Below are 17,831 nucleotides of genomic sequence, written 5' to 3'. Positions count from 1 at the left end.
CAATTATTATGCGATTTGGCTGAAATTTTGCATGAGGTGTTTTGTTATGACTTCTTGAGTCACTAGAGGGCGTAATTCTTTTCCGATTTGGCTGAAATATTGCACGATGTGTTTTGTTATGACTACCAACAACTGTATTAAGAATGGTTCAAATAGGTCCATAACCTGATATAGCTGCTATATAAACCGATCTGGGGTCTTGACTTCTTGAGCCACTAGGGGGCGCAATTATTATGCGATTTGGCTGAAATTTTGCATGAGGTGTTTTGTTATGACTTCCAACAACTCTATTAACAATGGTTCAAATCGGACCATAATCTGATATAGCTGCTATATAAACCGATCTGGGGTCTTGACTTCTTAAGCCACTAGAGGGAGCAATTATTATGCGATTTGGCTGAAATTTTGCATGAGGTGTTTTGTTATGACTTCCAACAACTGTATTAAGAATGATTCAAATAGGTCCATAACCTGATATAGCTGCAATATAAACCGGTCTGGGGTCTTGACTTCTTGAGCCTCTATAAGGAAAAATTCTTATCCGATTTGGCTGAAATTTTGCATGAGGTGTTTTGTTATGACTTCCAACAACTATATTAGGAATGGTTCAAATCGGTTCGTAACCTGATATAGCTGCCATATAAACCGATCTGGGGTCTTGACTTCTTGAGCCACTAGAGAGCGCAATTATTATCCGATTTAGCTGAAATTTTGCATGCGGTGTTTTGTTATAACTTTCAACAACTGTGCTAAGAATAGTTCAAATCGGTTAATAACCTGATATAGCTGCCATATAAACCAATATGGGATCTTGACTTCTTGAGCCACTAGAGGGCGCAATTATTATCCGATTTGGCTAAAATTTTGTACAACGGCTTCTCTCATGACCTTTAACATACGTGTCGAATATGGCATGTATCGGTTTATTGCTAATATAGCTCCCCTATAAACCGATCTAGTAGTAATATAGTCGGCGTTGTGACACTGTGATTGCATTCTTTCTTCTGTCAGTTATCAGCTGTTACTTTTAGCTTGCTTTAGAAAAAAAGTGCGCGAAATTTTATTTACATTTGTTTGTTTGGCGTCAATTTTAATATGGGTACCACATGTATTGAAAGAAATTCATTTAACAACCCGAATCAACGCTTGTGATATGCACCTTAAACGCAATGAATTCGATCCGTTTTTAAAACGAATCATAACTGGAGATGAAAAATGGATTGTCTACAACAACGTTAGTCGAAAACGATCATGGTCCAAGCATGGTGAACCAGCTCAAACCACTTCAAAAGCTGATATCCACCAAACGAAGGTTATGTTGTCTGTTTGGTGGGATTGGAAGGGTGTGGTATATTTTGAGCTGCTTCCAAGGAACCAAACGATTAATTCGGATGTTTACTGTCAACAATTGGATAAATTGAATACAGCCATCAAGGAGAAGCGACCAGAATTGGTCAATCGTAAAGGTGTCATATTCCACCAGGACAACGCTAGACCGCACACATCTTTGGTCACTTGCCAAAAACTGAGTGAGCTTGGCTGGGAACTTTTGATGCATCCACCATATAGCCCTGACCTTGCACCATCAGACTACCATTTATTTCGTTCTTTGCAGAACTCCTTAAATGGTAAAACGTTCGGCAATGATGAGGCTATAAAATATCACTTGGTTCAGTTTTTTGAAGATAAAGGCCAGAAGTTCTATAAGCGTGGAATACTAAATTTGCCAGGAAGATGGCAAAAGGTTATCGAACAAAATGGCAATTATATATTTGATTAAAGTTCATTCTAAGTTTTATTAAAAATATTATATATTAAAAATATGGGGCAACCCAATAGATTTGGTTGAAATTGTTCACAATGACTTCTACTATGGTCTTCAATATTCAGTTCAATTATAGTCTGAATTGAACCATTACTTGATATTTTTATAACATTGCAATTCTTTTCTTTTATCCTTTGTTTGCCTAAAAAGAGATACCGTGGCAAGAACTCGACAAATGCGATGCATGGTGGAGGGTATATAAGATTCGGCCCGGCCGAACTTTGCACGGTTTTTATTTTTTTTTTTTTTCTTTTTACCGAAGCTGAATTCGTATTCTGTGATTTTCGAAGTCGTTTGTGAACCGATTGTTATTAATAAAAAAATTTACATTGATAATGTGGTATTATAATAGAATATCAGTCAAAGTTATATGGGTTTCGAGCTCTGGCTCTGATATGTTGACAACGCTCGCCAATCATGTTAAAACCTGTTATCTTAAAGTAACTTCATTCCACTCAGCCACAGGCCGTGGTATAGTCGAAGTTTTGAGCGTTTCTTCTCATTCCTTTCCTTTAAGTTGGCTGTTAAAAAAAAAGACTTTTGTCTCTTCTTCTGTTACTGTATTTTGCAGTTGTCGCTAATTTCTGATAATAATTATCCATCCTCTCTCATAGCGTAAACATTTTCAGCTCTTTTTTTTATTTTTTTTTTTTTTTCGGTAATTTTTCCCTTAATTTCTATATCCCCCTCTTTCCAGATTTTACATAGTATTATAGGTAACCAAAAAAATAAGGTCACAATTTACATTTAGTAGATTTTTGCTAGACTATTTGCTGTCCGCCTAGCGGTATTTGTTGACCCGGCCATTTAAAAGCTCGACAATGCAATTTTGTGGTTTTTGTTTTTCGACTAGTCCTTCCCCACGAACCCTTTGTCCTGTCTTCTGTAGTTTTGGGGTTTTCACTAACAAACGCCAGGGTAGGCCTTAGTGAGGAGGAAACAACACAAATTTGTCATTGTTACTACGATACATCTAACATATTTTTTGTGTTCTCCAGTTGTTACTGACCACCAGAAAAAAAAAAATAAAAACAGAAATAAAAAAAAACAAAACGTGGAAACGTGCTTCATGTTGCCAACAACAGCGGCAAAATATATAAATTTTAATTAGTTGCATTTTTAATGATTTATCGACAATGGTCACTTTAGGGACCAAAGACATCAATTGATAAATGATTATTTTATGAAGTGAAAACACAAAGCCATTTTTTTAAAGTCAGGAGATGTAAAGGGAAAAATGCCTTTAACAACGTTTGGGCGCTAAAACTTTTTTTCGCATATCCAACAGCCGTAGTATGGAGATTTTTTTTTGCTAATTTTGTCTTGCTCCAGACATGATAATGACGAGATAACCAGTCTGCTGGACTTTTGGGAACTATGACCCACTCTCTATCGAAATATGTTCCAGATAGGGTCCATATACACTGATCATATGATTTGATATCATAAGCCCCTAGAATCTGACTTTCAAGCGATTTGCTATCTCTATAATGGTTCTTAAATAAACTGAGCTACAAATTTTAAAATTTGGAGTTAAACTTTTTGCGGTGCATATCATAGGTTCAGTTCGCTAAACATGGTCGGAACATAAGACAGTATAACTAACAATTTGGGTATGAGTAAGGGGGAGGCATTCAAAGTTATGGTGATAGCATAAACCCAGTCGAACAAAATCGCAAAAGGGTTTCGAGTTCACCAGTACTAACTTTTTTGGGTAATTTCCTAACTTTCAACTATTGGGTTGCCCAAAAAGTAATTGCGGATTTTTCATATAGTCGGCGTTGACAAATTTTTTCACAGCTTGTGACTCTGTGATTGCATTCTTTCTTCTGTCAGTTATCAGCTGTTACTTTTAGCTTGCTTTAGAAAAAAAGTGTAAAAAAGTATATTTGATTCAAGTTCATTCTAAGTTTTATAAAAAATGCATTTACTTTCTTTTAAAAAATCCGCAATTACTTTTTGGGCAACCCAATATATTTATACCCACCACCGTAGAATAGGAGGTATATTCATTTAGTCATTACGTTTGCAACACATTGAAATATCAATTTCCGACCTTACAAAGTATATATATATATTTCGGATCGTCGTAAAATTCTTAGACAATTTAACGATGTCCGTGTGTCTGTCCGTCTATCCGTCTGTCCGTCCGTCTGTTGTAATCACTCTACAGGCTTCAAAAATTGAGATACTGAGCTGAAATTTGGCACAGGTACGTCTTTTTGATGCACGCTGGTTAAGTTCTTGAACGGGCCAAATCGAACCATTTTTGGATATAGCTGCTATATAGACCGATTTTCCGATAAAGAGTCTAATGCCCATAACAACTTTATTTTTCATCCGATTTTGCTGAAATTTTAAACGGTGAGTAGTTTTAGGCCTCCCGATATCTGATCCAAAAATGGTTCTGCCGATAAAGGGTCTGAAGCCCATAAAAGCTTTATTTATTGCCCAATTACTCTGAAATTTGAATCAGTGGATTATTTGTAGCCTCCTGACATCTGACCTAAGTATGGTTCAGATCGGACTATATTTAGATATAGCTGCCATTCAGACCGATCTCCCGGTTGAGGGTCAGAAGCCCATAAAAGCTTTATTTTTTAACCGATTTCGCTGGTTATTTGTTGCCTCCTGACATCTGACCTAAGTATGGTTCACATCGGACTATATTTAGATATAGCTGCCATATAGACCGATCTCCCGGTTTAGGATCTGAAGCCCATAAAAGCTTTATTTATTACCCGATTTTGTTGAAATTTTAAATACAAAACTCAACAGCGACTTATATGTGTAAGACGACTCGACGTCCATGCCGAATTTGGGTGCATAATTTATCCAATTTTTATCGAATTGTGACGAAAGGGGGTTTACATATATACCCGAGGTGGTTGGTATCCAAAGTTCGGCCCAGCCAAACTTAATGCCTTTTTACTTGTTTGACCTTCATTTAAGATTTGTATTTCCTACACCACTACTGTGGGATAGGGTATTATAACTTAGTGCATTTGCTTGTAACACCCAAAAGGAAGAGAGATTGACCCATTGATAAGTATACCGATGAACTGAGAATAACTTTTCGATTCGATTTAGCTATGTCCGTCTGTCCATGTTAATTTGTGTACAAACTCCAGGTCGCAATTTCCATCTGATCGTCTTCAAATTTGGTATGAGCATGTTTTTTTGGCCTACAGACGAAGCCTTTTGAAATTGGAAAAAATCGGTTCAGATTTGGATATAGCTTCCATAAATTTGTTCGTCCGATTTGCTGTTAAAATGTAATAAAATGGTCATTTGCTAACCAATTCCCTCGAAATTTAGCAGTAAAGATTTTCATATGACCCTCGACATTAGTGGTGAATTTCATAGATATCGGTTATATACATAGCTCTCTTATAAATATACATAGCCCGATTAAGCCCCAAAACTTTGTACGACGCCTTCCTCGACGACCGAGAAGTTTTTTCGAAATCGGTTCAGATTTAGATATAGCTCCCATATATACAATATGTTCGTCCGATTTACAGTAATAATGCAATGAAATGGTCAATTTTTAACCGATTCTCTCGAAATTTGGCAGGAATTATTCTCTTATAACTCTCGACACTCTCTCTCGACCGGTGAATTTCATAGAAATCGGTTCAGATTTAGATATAGCTCTCATATATAGCCCGATTTTCACTCCTAGAGCCATTGCAAGCGCATTTATTGACCAATCTTCCCAAAATTTTGTACAACGCCTTCTTCGACGACTACCACAATATCTGAGAAGTTTGCTTGAAATCGGTTCAGATTAAGATATAACTCCCATATAAATGTTCGTCCGATTTGCAGTAATAATGCAATAAAATGGTCATTTGTTAACCGATTCTTTCGAAATTTGGCAGGAAGGATTTCCATATGACTCTCGACATTAGAATTTCATAGAAATCGGTTCAGATTAAGATATAGCTGCCATATATATATGTATCGCCCGATTTTCACTTCACTTCTTTTACCACTGCTATCACATTTATTGACTAATCTTGCTAAAATTTTGAACATGAGATCCCAATGTTAACTCAGAGAAGACTGAAATATGCCTGATCACGAGGAAGACGGAGGTGGGCCAATTTAACGCACCACGTTTTCTCAATAAGACGATTTCGATATCTAACAAGGTCAAATACTTAGGTGTGATCTTGGACAAGAAACTGAATTGGAAGTGTCACATTCAGGAGCATATTGAGAAGGCTCACAGATGTTGGGCACTATATAGACGGGCCGTAGGCTCGAAATGGGGCCTGAATCCTAGGATAGTCCAGTGGCTCTACAAAAGCTTGATTAGACCAATACTTACTTACGCCTCAGTAGTTTGGTGGACTGCTATGGAGAAGAAGTGCAACTTAAGGACCATACAACAGGTTTAGAGAATATGTTGTCTTGGCATAGGCGAAGCAATGAGGACCCCGCCCACTAGGGCACTGAAGATTATTCTAGATATTAGACCCATTGACATACAGATTAAGTGTGAGGCAGCCACTGCGGCTATGAGACTTAAGGCGATGGGAGAATGGATTGAGGATATGAGTAGCTCATACCATCGCTGTATAGTCGAGGCGACGATAGGAAACCTGGAAGGAAGGGAAGAGGTTTGTGATCGGATATCTGAGATGAACCTTAAAGTCGTGTGCGAGGCACTGCTGCCATCGTCACAGTCTTGTATTGACGGAACCATAGTATTGCCATCTGGAAAATTATGTTACACGAATGGATCAAAGCTATGGCACAGAGTGGGCCTGGGGGTTAACATTGAGAACACAGGGACTGAGATCTGTTTTAGACTGCCTGACCATAACACGGTCCTGCAGGCGGAGATCCGGGCGATCACAGAATGAGTGAGGTGGTGTGGTGCTAACGCGAGGACGTCGAGTGTGAACATCTTTACCGACAGTAAAATTTGCCATTAGGGCAATTACAACCAGAACGGTAAGGTCACGAACAGTCTTGCAGTGTAAGAAGGAGATTAACGCCTTCTCTGAGGATGGTAAAATCCGCATCGTTTGGGTGCAGGGTCATAACGGAGTAAGGGGAAATGAAAGGGCAGACGATTTGCCGGTGAAGGCCAGAGGACTGCCATCAAAAAACTTGGTTAAGCGAAGCCTTTCGGGTCGACGCAGTCCGAGTTAAGGGAGTGGGCGACAAATGGGCATGCAACATTGTGGAACAGCGAATCGGTTGGTATGACGGCGAAAATCCTATGGGGGGATCCAGATCGTGAGAAGACGAGGCTATTACTGAAAGGAAGTAAGAAGGAGGTCAGTATAGCTATTGGTATCATAACGCGACACTTAGACTACGAGCTCACTTATGTACAATCGGTGCGGCATGTGATAGCATGTGCAGGGCATGCGGGGAAGAGCATTTCCTTTGGCATTGCCCGACTTTCGCATCTAACAGACACCGGCACTTAGGTGGAGACACAATACCAGACATGAGCCAACTTAGGGGAGTGGTATTTAAAAACAATTAAGGATTTTGTAAGTAGCACGGAATTCCTAACAAAATTTTCTTTTTAGAAGTTACTTTATATTGGGTTGCCCAAAAAGTAATTGCGGATTTTTTAAAAGAAAGTAAATGCATTTTTAATAAAACTTAGAATGAACTTTAATCAAATATACTTTTTTTACACTTTTTTCTAAAGCAAGCTAAAAGTAACAGCTGATTACTGACAGAAGAAAGAATGCAATTACAGAGACACAAGCTGTGAAAAAAATTGTCAACGCCGACTATATGAAAAATCCGCAATTACTTTTTGGGCAACCCAATAGTTTTTAGAGCGCATAGTGGCATGGGACGGATTAATATCGGCACCCTCTTTTCAACCTAATCTAACCTAACATAATATTGACGTAGGTCGTTGGGCATTGCAATTGGGCCACATCGGTTCCAATTTAGATACAGCTCCGATATAAATCGATCTCCAGAATTGATTTCTTGAGCCCCTGGAATCCGCAATTTTTGTCCGATTTGGCTGAAATTTTGCACTTGCTGTTCATTTGTGACTTTCGACAACTGTGCCAAATACGGTCCAAATCAGTCTATAACCTGATATAGATCCCATATAAACCGATCTCCTGATTTGACTTCATGATCCCTTACAAGCCGCAATTTTCCCTGATTTGGCTGAAATTTTGCACATAGTGTTCTGTTATGACTGTCTCGAGTACCGTCCAAATCGGTCGAGAACCTGATATCGCTCCCATATAAACTGATCTCCCGATTTGACTTCTTAAGCTCTTGGAAGCCACAAATCTCACAATAGGCTGTCTCCCTGTCCGAAACCTCGTTTGGTATTGAACGGTTTAGAGAGCTTCTTTCCTATTTTAACTGAGGAGCGTGTATCAGTAAGCATCATCCTGCAAAGTCGTATCAGCTTTGCAGGGATACCAAACACAGATAAAGCTTGAAATACCTTTGAACGTATAGGGCTGTTGAAGGCGGCTTTCTGGTCAACGAAAATATGGTACGAAAATATGGTGTTGATTTGTCCTTCTCGGGCCTTTTCCAGGATTTGGCGCAGTGTAAATATCTGGTCTGTGGTGGATTTACCAGGTCTAAAGCCTCACTTATAGGGCCGAATTATATTGTTGATATTAGACTTTTATCTTTTACATAGTGCGCTCGTACCCTCTTGTCCATGTTCATGTGTACGGAAGATAGTTTGTTGAGGTTACAATCATCGGGAATGCGTTCTTCTAGCCAAATTGCGCAAACGAGCTGATGCCTTATCAGTGCGGGCATATGCCTTATCAGTGTGTCGCCTCCGGTCTCAAACAAATTAACCGGCAACACTTCGGCTCCTGCTGCTTTATTGTTTTTCAGCCAGATTATTGCTGCGTGGACCTCGTTTTGACTAGATGGAACACATTCTATACTATAATCAGGAATCTGTACTGTGGTATATTCATAGCAGAAGCTGAGAAAAGTGTTCTTTCCATATTCTCAGCATATTATCTGTATCAGTTACCAGATTTCCTTCTCTGTGTCTGCAGGAGGATTTGCCTGTACCAAAGCCATCGGTGTGATGCTTAATTCTTTCCTAGAATTCTGGGACTTCATTCTGGCTTCTGAAAATCTCGATTTGCTCACACTAACGTCTTTCCATTTCCTCTTTTTCCTGCGCAATAGACATTTCTCCCCCTTCCTTTCCTCCCGAAACCTCTCCTTCATATGACTCGTTGCTACAGACTGTAAGGTTGCTCTGTACGCCGCATTCTAGGCTGCAGTAGCTTTTTGGTAGTCCCGGTCGTATCTTGGGTGCGTTAGGGAAAGCTTTTGGTACCCAAGTACGGTTGTTGCGGCATTTTCCATGGACTTGAGAATAGTTTGCTATTGCGCTGCTATAGTATCGGCACAGGGAGACCTTTGTTCAAGCAGTTGGATCAGCCGAGTGGAGTATGACGTTGCCACCTGTTCTGTTTGCAGCTTTCGGATGTCCAGATTCCATGCAGTGTCAGATCGTACGTTTCTCGCCACACTAAGAGGTGTGCGAACATTTGATGCAACAAGGTACTGATCGAATCGATGTTCGTCCCTCGGACTGATTGTACATGTAATACGCTCTTTGAATGCCTTTCATCTATCACAATATGATCTATTTGGTTTCTTGTGTTTTGATGGGGCGGCAGACATGTGGCCGTGTGAATTATTCGATGTTAGAATCTGGTGCTGCTCACTTCTAGGTTCTTTGCCGCGGCGTAGTCTGTAAACCTCAATCCGTTATCGGAAGTTTCTTCGCGTACTCTACATTTTCTGACTGTTGGGCCACAGATATTTTAATAACCTCCACCATAGGATAGGGGTATACTAATCTCGTCATTATGTTTGTAACTCCTCGAAAAATTCGTCTAAGACCCCCTAAAATATATAAATTCTCGATCGTCATGACATTTTAAGTCGAACTAGCCATGTCCGTCCGTATGTCTGTCTGTCGAAAGCACGCTAACTTTCGATGGTGCCGCTTAAAATATTGCACAAATAGTTCTTATTAGTGTAGGTCGGTTGGGATTGTAAATGGGCTATATCGGTCCATGTTTTGATAAAGCTGCCATATAAACCGATCTGGGATCTTGACTTCATGAGCCGCTAGAGGGCACAATTCTTATCCGATTTGGCTGAAATTTTACACGACGTGTTTTGTTATGATTTCCAATAACTGTGTTAAGAATATTTTAAATCGGTCCATAACATGATATAGCTGTCATATAAACCGATCTGGGGTCTTGACTTCTTGAGCGTCTAGAGTGCTCAATTCCTATCCGATTTGGCTGAAATTTTGCACGACGTGTTTTGTTATGACTTCCAACAGCTGTGATAAGATTAGTTCAAATCGGTCCATAACCTGATATAGCTGCCATATAAACCGATCTGGGCTCTTGACTTCTTGAGCGTCTAGAGTGCTCAATTCCTACCCGATTTGGCTGAAATTTTGCACGACGTGTTTTGTTATGACTTCCAACAGCTGTGATAAGAATAGTTCAAATCGGTCCATAACCTGATATAGCTGCCATATAAACCGATCTGGGGTCTTGACTTCTTGAGCCTCTACAGGAAGCAATTCCTATCCGATTTGGCTGAAATATTGCATGACGTGTTTTGTTATGACTTCCAACAGCTGTGATAAGAACAGTTCGAATCGGTCAATAACCTGATATAGCTGCCATATAAACCGATCTGGGGTCTTGACTTCTTGAGCCACTAGAGGGCGCAATTATTATCCGATTTGGCTGAAATATTGCATGACGTGTTTTGTTATAACTTTCAACAACTGTGCTAAGAATAGTTCAAATCGGCCAATAACCTAATATAGCTGCCTTATAAACCAATATGGGATCTTGACTTCTTGAGCCAGTATTACCCGATTTGGCTAAAATTTTTGTACAACGGCTTCTCTCATGACCTTTAACATACGTGTCGAATATGGCATGAATCGGTTTAAAGCCTAATACATCTCCCCTATAAACCGATCTCCCTATTTTACTTCCTCAGCCCTAAAGTAGGCGCAATTCTTACTAGATTTGTCTCAAATTTTACACAATGACTTCTACTATGGGCTTCAATATTCAGTTCAGTTATGGTCCGAAATGAACCATAACTTGATATTGTTCCAATAACATAGCAATTCTTTTCTTTTATACTTTGTTTGTCTAAAAAGAGATACCGTGGCAAGAGCTCAACAAATGCGATCCATGGTGAAGGGTATGTAAGATTCGGCCCGGCCGAACTTAGCACACTTTTACTTGTTCTTCCCTATTTTCGCATTAAAATCTCCCAGAATGATTTTAATGTCATGGTCGGGTCATATTCTCTTTCTAGGCGCTCGTAGATAATATCCTTGGTCGGTTCGTCCTAGTCCTCTGTCGGGCCATAGGCACAAATAAGGCTGATGTTGAAAAATTTGGCCTTTATGCGGATTGTGGCTAGCCTCTCATCCAACGGAGTCTCCGACTAACCAGAAATCTACTGCCAAACTCATGCCTAGTTTCATGGCAGCTAATATATAGGGCGTCAACTCTCAGTATTTTTTGTGGAACACTTCCCGAGCCATCGCACTTTCTGTATGGCGGTAATGTTGGCCATCAGTGCGTACACTGCACCCTCTCCATAAAGAGAAATTCAAGGTGCAGATACGCCTACCATAGTTCTTAAAATGTTTGCAGGGGCGGTCAATATGGCGGGATCCATTTTTAATCTTCTTCACTTTTTCAAAGTAATCTCTTCAAGTTTTCCTGGTGATGGACTACTAACCTGACGCCCCACCCATTTTTTTATCGTTCTGCAGCTGAACTCGTGGCACATTTTGGCTCACTGCCTTTCACGGATGTTAAAGGTATCTGCCCAAGTGACACAGCGGGGAGGTTTTTGTTCACATTTGAGATGAAGCCTGGATTTTGCCAAGTCAAACCCAATCAGAACAGTTGCTTGGTTTCAAACATCCCCAAGTCGCCTTGGACTCTATATATGACCGTGATGTGTGTTTATGAATAAGAAATTTGGCTTAGTCTGATCTCTCCCATACAAGCTAACCTGACAAACGTATTGCCTGGCAATAAAAATCTGATGTTTAGACTTCTTATATTGGGTTGCCCAAAAAGTAATTGCGGATTTTTCATATAGTCGGCGTTGACAAATTTTTTCACAGCTTGTGACTCTGTAATTGCATTCTTTCTTCTGTCAGTTATCAGCTGTTACTTTTAGCTTGCTTTAGATAGAAAGTGTAAAAAAAGTATATTTGATTAAAGTTCATTCTAAGTTTTATTAAAAATGCATTTACTTTCTTTTAAAAAATCCGCAATTACTTTTTGGGCAACCCAATATATCTTGAAATCAAAGAAAGTCATGGGTCATATGCACAAAATTTGTCTTTGCAATAAATTTTTCTTTAATTCCTAATACAAATACTTATCTTAATGTTTATTAATGCACATTATTTCTCATATTCTTTAGACTTTTTGCTCTTCCATGGCATAGTTCGTCCTAAGGATAGGGTCCCTTTTAATTCATCAGGATATCCTACATTAAATGCTTGTAATTTATACCTAATGATTTAGCAATTTTTCAAATGTTTCCATTTGACTCGGTGAGAGATTTTCATCTTAACTTGTCCTTTTGGCCCAACAATGGTGTATAGTGGGGCTGTGTTGGGCCAAAGCCTTCATTCAGAGTCCTTTCAAAGCTACTAGACAAGGCTGGGTGTGATGTGATGTGATGCGGAGGCATTCATTCGCCTTCTCTGAGTCTCAAGAGCTTTTTCACTTCACTCACACAACGTCTTTACTAAAGCTGGCTGCAAGAGATGGCGCTCAAGTATTATCTCAGTGACACTCCATTAATCTGCAGCCAAGTGGAAAACGTCTTAGACCAGCAAAAGGATCTTTCTCACACACATCCATCGCCAACACCAGCCACAGGGCAAAACAAATGAATAAACGAATGCGACGAATGTGAATTCGAATGAGTGCTACTGACGATGTAGAGAATGCTGCTCATGAAGAGCACTCTTTCTAGGCTGGTTGGGCATTAGTGTTGGCTGTTTTGCTACTCCTGTGGTGTTAATGATAAAGGATTCATGCAATGTTGGTTAAAAACAAAACAGAAATGAGCCCTTAAATACTTCCTGGCAAAAGTCATATGTGTGGCGACAGCTCAAGAGCAACACAAGCACTCTAAATTCAAAAGCAAACCTACCAAAAACTTTAACTTATGAAATTTGCAAGGATAACCTGCAACAGACATAAAGAGTAATGACTAAGCTGTAATGCTCCCACTGCGCCCAAAGCAATTGTGAATAACCTAGACGCATTTCCTGAAGAGAAGGAAAAGTTAAAACTTCAAAAGTCAATTCAAAAGGGATGGGCAAGACTTTAAACTCAATGAGGTTAAAAAATTAAAATACTTCAAGTTGTTTCGCACGATATAAAAGGTATTTACGGTGGCACCTGTTTCCTTGGGAGGACCCAATGTAAAATTTGCTGAAAGCGCATTATACCTTGGGAGTTTAGCTGGACAGGAAATTTAACTTAAAAGCCAAAATTTTAGAAAAGGGAAAAATGCAACTCTTGCCCTACTCGGGGCCTGAACCACGTGCCAGTCATTTGCTGTATTGGTGCAGTATACAGATTAATAATGCAATATAGTTGTTGTTGTTGTTGTGTGTGTTTTGTTCTATCTTCCGTTTGCTTGATTCTGTTGAGTATCCAGATCGAGGAACTCAGAGACTAAGATGGGGTGTGCCCAGAGGGATCTGGGTCTGAGACGAGTGTCGTGCAGTCCCTGGCTACAATCGGGACATACATCTTGCCCGTCGGCATCAAACCTTGCTCTGTAGTTGTTGAGGGGGCTGCACCTAACGGCTCGTAATTAAGCTAGAAATGCTCTGGTTTGCCGGTGGAGGTCAATTTCTTAAGGTGCAATGGGAGGCTGTCGTTCCCATGGGACCACTTTCACCCGGTAGCTATTCAACGCATCTGCAATCGTATTTGCATGCATGTTGTTTAGACCCGTTTGATATGTCGCTTGATCTAGAGGTTCTCTTCTATAGCGCTGAACCTCACGCTCTAGATCATGTATATATATAGGTTTCTGGGCGGTGGATACCTACGATTTGGATGCAATACCAGAAGGTATTGCTTAGGCAGCATTTTCTTATGTCTTCGCACCGGTAGGATCTTTGTCTCCTGATGAAGGTGGTCCACATGAGAACTCAGAAGATAGCCCGTCGAAGTTCAAAGAGCAGCAATCTGACAGATCTGAATTTTACTCCACTGCGAGACGAGACCACACTGGCGCCGCATAGCTTACCACTGAGCGGCCAATTGCTTTGTACGTGGTCAACAAGATTTGTCGTGGTCAACAAGATTGCTGCCGTCAAGTGATTTGAGGACCTTGTTTCTATTTCTAACCTTATCACGGATTGCAGCGGCATGTGAGGTGAATTTGTATGAACTGTCAAATATGATGCCATGTATTTTGAAACACTTGATGGTCGGAGTTGTCACTCCATCGACCATCACATTCAGCTCCCTAGCGGCCTCATGCGTGTATGTGTGGTTGAAGATTTGGTGGCAGATATCTTCAGATCTCTTGCAGTGAAAAAAGCGGCAAGTTCGTTGAGTTAGTCGTTTAACCTATCGCAGATGCCAACAATGGTTTGGGGCCTGATGCCATAATCGTATCACCCGCATATGAAACGATCTCTTTCTGGAGGGGGTGGAATGAAAGATAGGTCGAGTTTAAACAGAGCCGTAGGTATCCCCGCGCCTTGGAAAACTCCCTGTTTCACATCAAGGGGTCTTGGCTTCTTATCTCTTAATTCCACAAACGACTGGCGTTCACACAGATAATCGTGACTCAGCGTTTCAGGCCAGCCTGGAGGGACAGACGGCATGGCTGGCCCTGTCGATAGGTCCAGTGCCACGAGAACCAACCTATCCCATGGCCTGGGCTGATTGAAGCCACGGCAATATGGGAGGTGATGGCATTCAAGGCAATTGTTGTGCTATGCCGTCTTCGAAATCCATGCTGATGTTCAGCGAAAGGAATTTCTCCAACGATGCTAGGGAAGAGCATTCCCTAAAGCATATTGGCTACTGGTGAGGGAAGGGAGGTCGGTCTGTATGACTACCCCTTACTCATCTCCTTTGTAGGCTTCAGTAGCGTGATCTCTCTACCCATCTTCCAGACACCAGGTACTATTATGAGAGTGTTCAACGACAGGCTTAGGACAGTTGCAAGCTACTCAACTCTAAGTAGTTCAAGATTCTTCACCATTAGTGTAGTTTTCGTAAAGGCCCAATGCCTTAGATGATTTGGATGACATTCGTAACTTCGTTCACGGTAAATTGTGGTGACTGTCCATCGGCTCGGATACCACGGATACGACGAATGGCTGGCTCTCCTCCTAGCCTTGTCAGTGTCGGGATGCCCAATAAATTGACGGTTGAACAACCTGGCGTATCTCTTCGGATCGGTTACAGTTACGTCGCCAAAAGTGATTAAGGTCCTGTCACCTCGTCTACCGGGGTGCGAGAGTGACTTAACAGTAGACCCCAGCTTACCTAAACTTTTGTTACATTGCTCCAAGCGTTCTAGCCACAAATTCCGCTTATGTTCGTTAACCACCCTGTTTATTTCCAGGTTCAGTTTGCTGATTCTGGTGTTAGTGGGGACCGTGCAATGAATCATATAGCGCTCGTCTTCGAGTATTACTTGGGGTATTCGACCGTCTGGTATCAAGCGAGCGGCTGTTGCATTAATGATGCCTCGGAATTTCATCTCCGCAACTAGCACATGTGAAGGGGGTGTCAGTCCACTTGGGCCGGCTTCAGAGAGTATACCACCTCTCTGAAGGCGACCCAATCGGCCTTCTTGTGAATGATAAACTTCCGACACTCAGGGGTTATAGAGTCGGGTGGTCGGTCTATGGTGAGAATTATAGTGAGATGGCCTGATCCCAAAGAAATTACGGCTTGCCATGATACGCCACTCAGAAGATCAGGGATATGCTTAGCGGCGTCCTTCATTACCCGTGCAAAACGTGGAGCCTTCAATCTGCTCTGCCAAGGCTATGCCTTGCTGGTCAATATCTGCGGACAATACGGTCTCAATCCATTCAGCACCTGATATAGCTCCAATCTAAGCCGATCTCCCGATTATACTTCTTGAGCCTCCAGAGGGAGCAATTGCTTTCCGATTTGGTTGATTTGCTCAACGACTTCTTTTATGGCCATCCACATACGTAACTTCCATATACACAGATCTCCCAATTTTAATTCTTGAGGCACTATAGTGCGCAATTCTTATCAGCATTGGCTGAAATTGTGCGCAATGAATTCCATTTTGGTCTCCAACAGCCAAACCAAGTATGGCGTTAATCGCTTCATAACTTGGTATAACTGAAATAGCATAGCAATTTTTATCCATTATCCTTTGTTTATCTATAAAGAGATATCGGCCAAAGAACTTGACAAATGCGATCCATGGTGGAGGGAATCTAAGATTCGGCCCGGCCGATCTTAGAAAGCTTTTACTTGTTTTTTACACCCACCACCATAGGATGGGGGTATACTAATCTAGCCATTCCGTTTGTAACCCGAAATATTCGTCTAAGACCCTATAAAGAATATATATTCATGATCCTCTCGACGTTCTGAGTCGATCTAGCCATGACCGTCTGTCTGTCGAAAGCACGATAGCGGTCGAACGCATAAAGCTAGCCGCTTGATATTTTGTACAGATACTTAATATTGACGCAGGTCCTTGGGGATTGTATATCGGTTCAGATTTAGATATAGCTCCCATATAAACCGATCTCCCAATTTGACTTCTTGAGCCCTTACAAGCCCCAATTTTTGTCCGATGAAATCGTGCATGAAATTTTCTGTTATGACTTTCAACAATTGTACGGTCCAAATCGGTCCAAAACCTGATAAAGCTCCCATATAAACCGATCTCCCGATTTGACTTCTTGAGCCCCTGGAATCAGAAATATTTATCCGATTTGGCTCAAATTTTGCTTGTGGTGTTTATTTTTGACTTTCAACAACTGCGCCTAGTGCGATCCAAATCGGTCTATAACCTTATATATCTCCCATATAAACCGATCTCTCGATTGGACTTCTTGAGCCCTCACAAGCCGCAATTTTTGTCCGATGTGGCTGTGGCCGATGTGGCTTTTGTATGTAGTGTTCTTTTTTTTGACTTTAAACAACTGCGCCTAGTACGGTCCAAATCGGTCTATAACCTGATATAGCTCCCATGTAAACCGATCTCTCGATTTGGCTTCTTGAGCCCCTCGAAGCTGCAATTTGTGTCCGATTTGGCTGAAATCGTGCATGAAATGTTCTGTTATGATTTTCAACAACTGTGCCAAGTAAGGTCCAAATCGATATTTATCCTGATATAGCTCCCATATAAACCGATTTCCCTATTTAACTTCTTGAGCCCCTGGAAGCCGCAATTTTATTCCGATTTCGCTGAAATTTTGCATGCGGTGTTCTATTACGACTTCCAACAACTAAGCTTAGTTCGATCCAAATCGGTCAATAACCTGATATAGCTCCCTTGCATACCGATCTCCCGATTTGACTTCTTGAGCCCCTGGAAGCAGAAATATTTATCCGGTTTGGCCCAAATTTTGCTTGTGGTGTTTATTTTTGACTTTCAACAACTGCGCCTAGTGCGATCCAAATCGGTCTATAACCTGATATATCTCCCATATAAATCGATCTCCCGATTTGACTTCTTGAGCCTCAAGAAGCCGCAATTTTTATTTGATTTGGCTGAAATTTTGTATGTAGTGTTCTTTTTTTGACTTTCAACAACTGCGCCTAGTGCGATCCAAATCGGTCTATAACCTGATATATCTCCCATATAAACCGATCTCTCGATTTGACTTCTTGAGCCCTTACAAGCCGCAATTTTTGTCCGATGTGGCTGAAATTGACCATGTTGTGATTTGTTACGACTT

The sequence above is a fragment of the Stomoxys calcitrans genome, chromosome 5 (assembly GCF_963082655.1).
Source record: "Stomoxys calcitrans chromosome 5, idStoCalc2.1, whole genome shotgun sequence".
Taxonomy (NCBI): Eukaryota; Metazoa; Arthropoda; class Insecta; order Diptera; family Muscidae; genus Stomoxys; species Stomoxys calcitrans.
The sequence above is the reverse complement of the archived record's forward strand: the minus strand, read 5'-3'. Positions refer to the sequence as shown.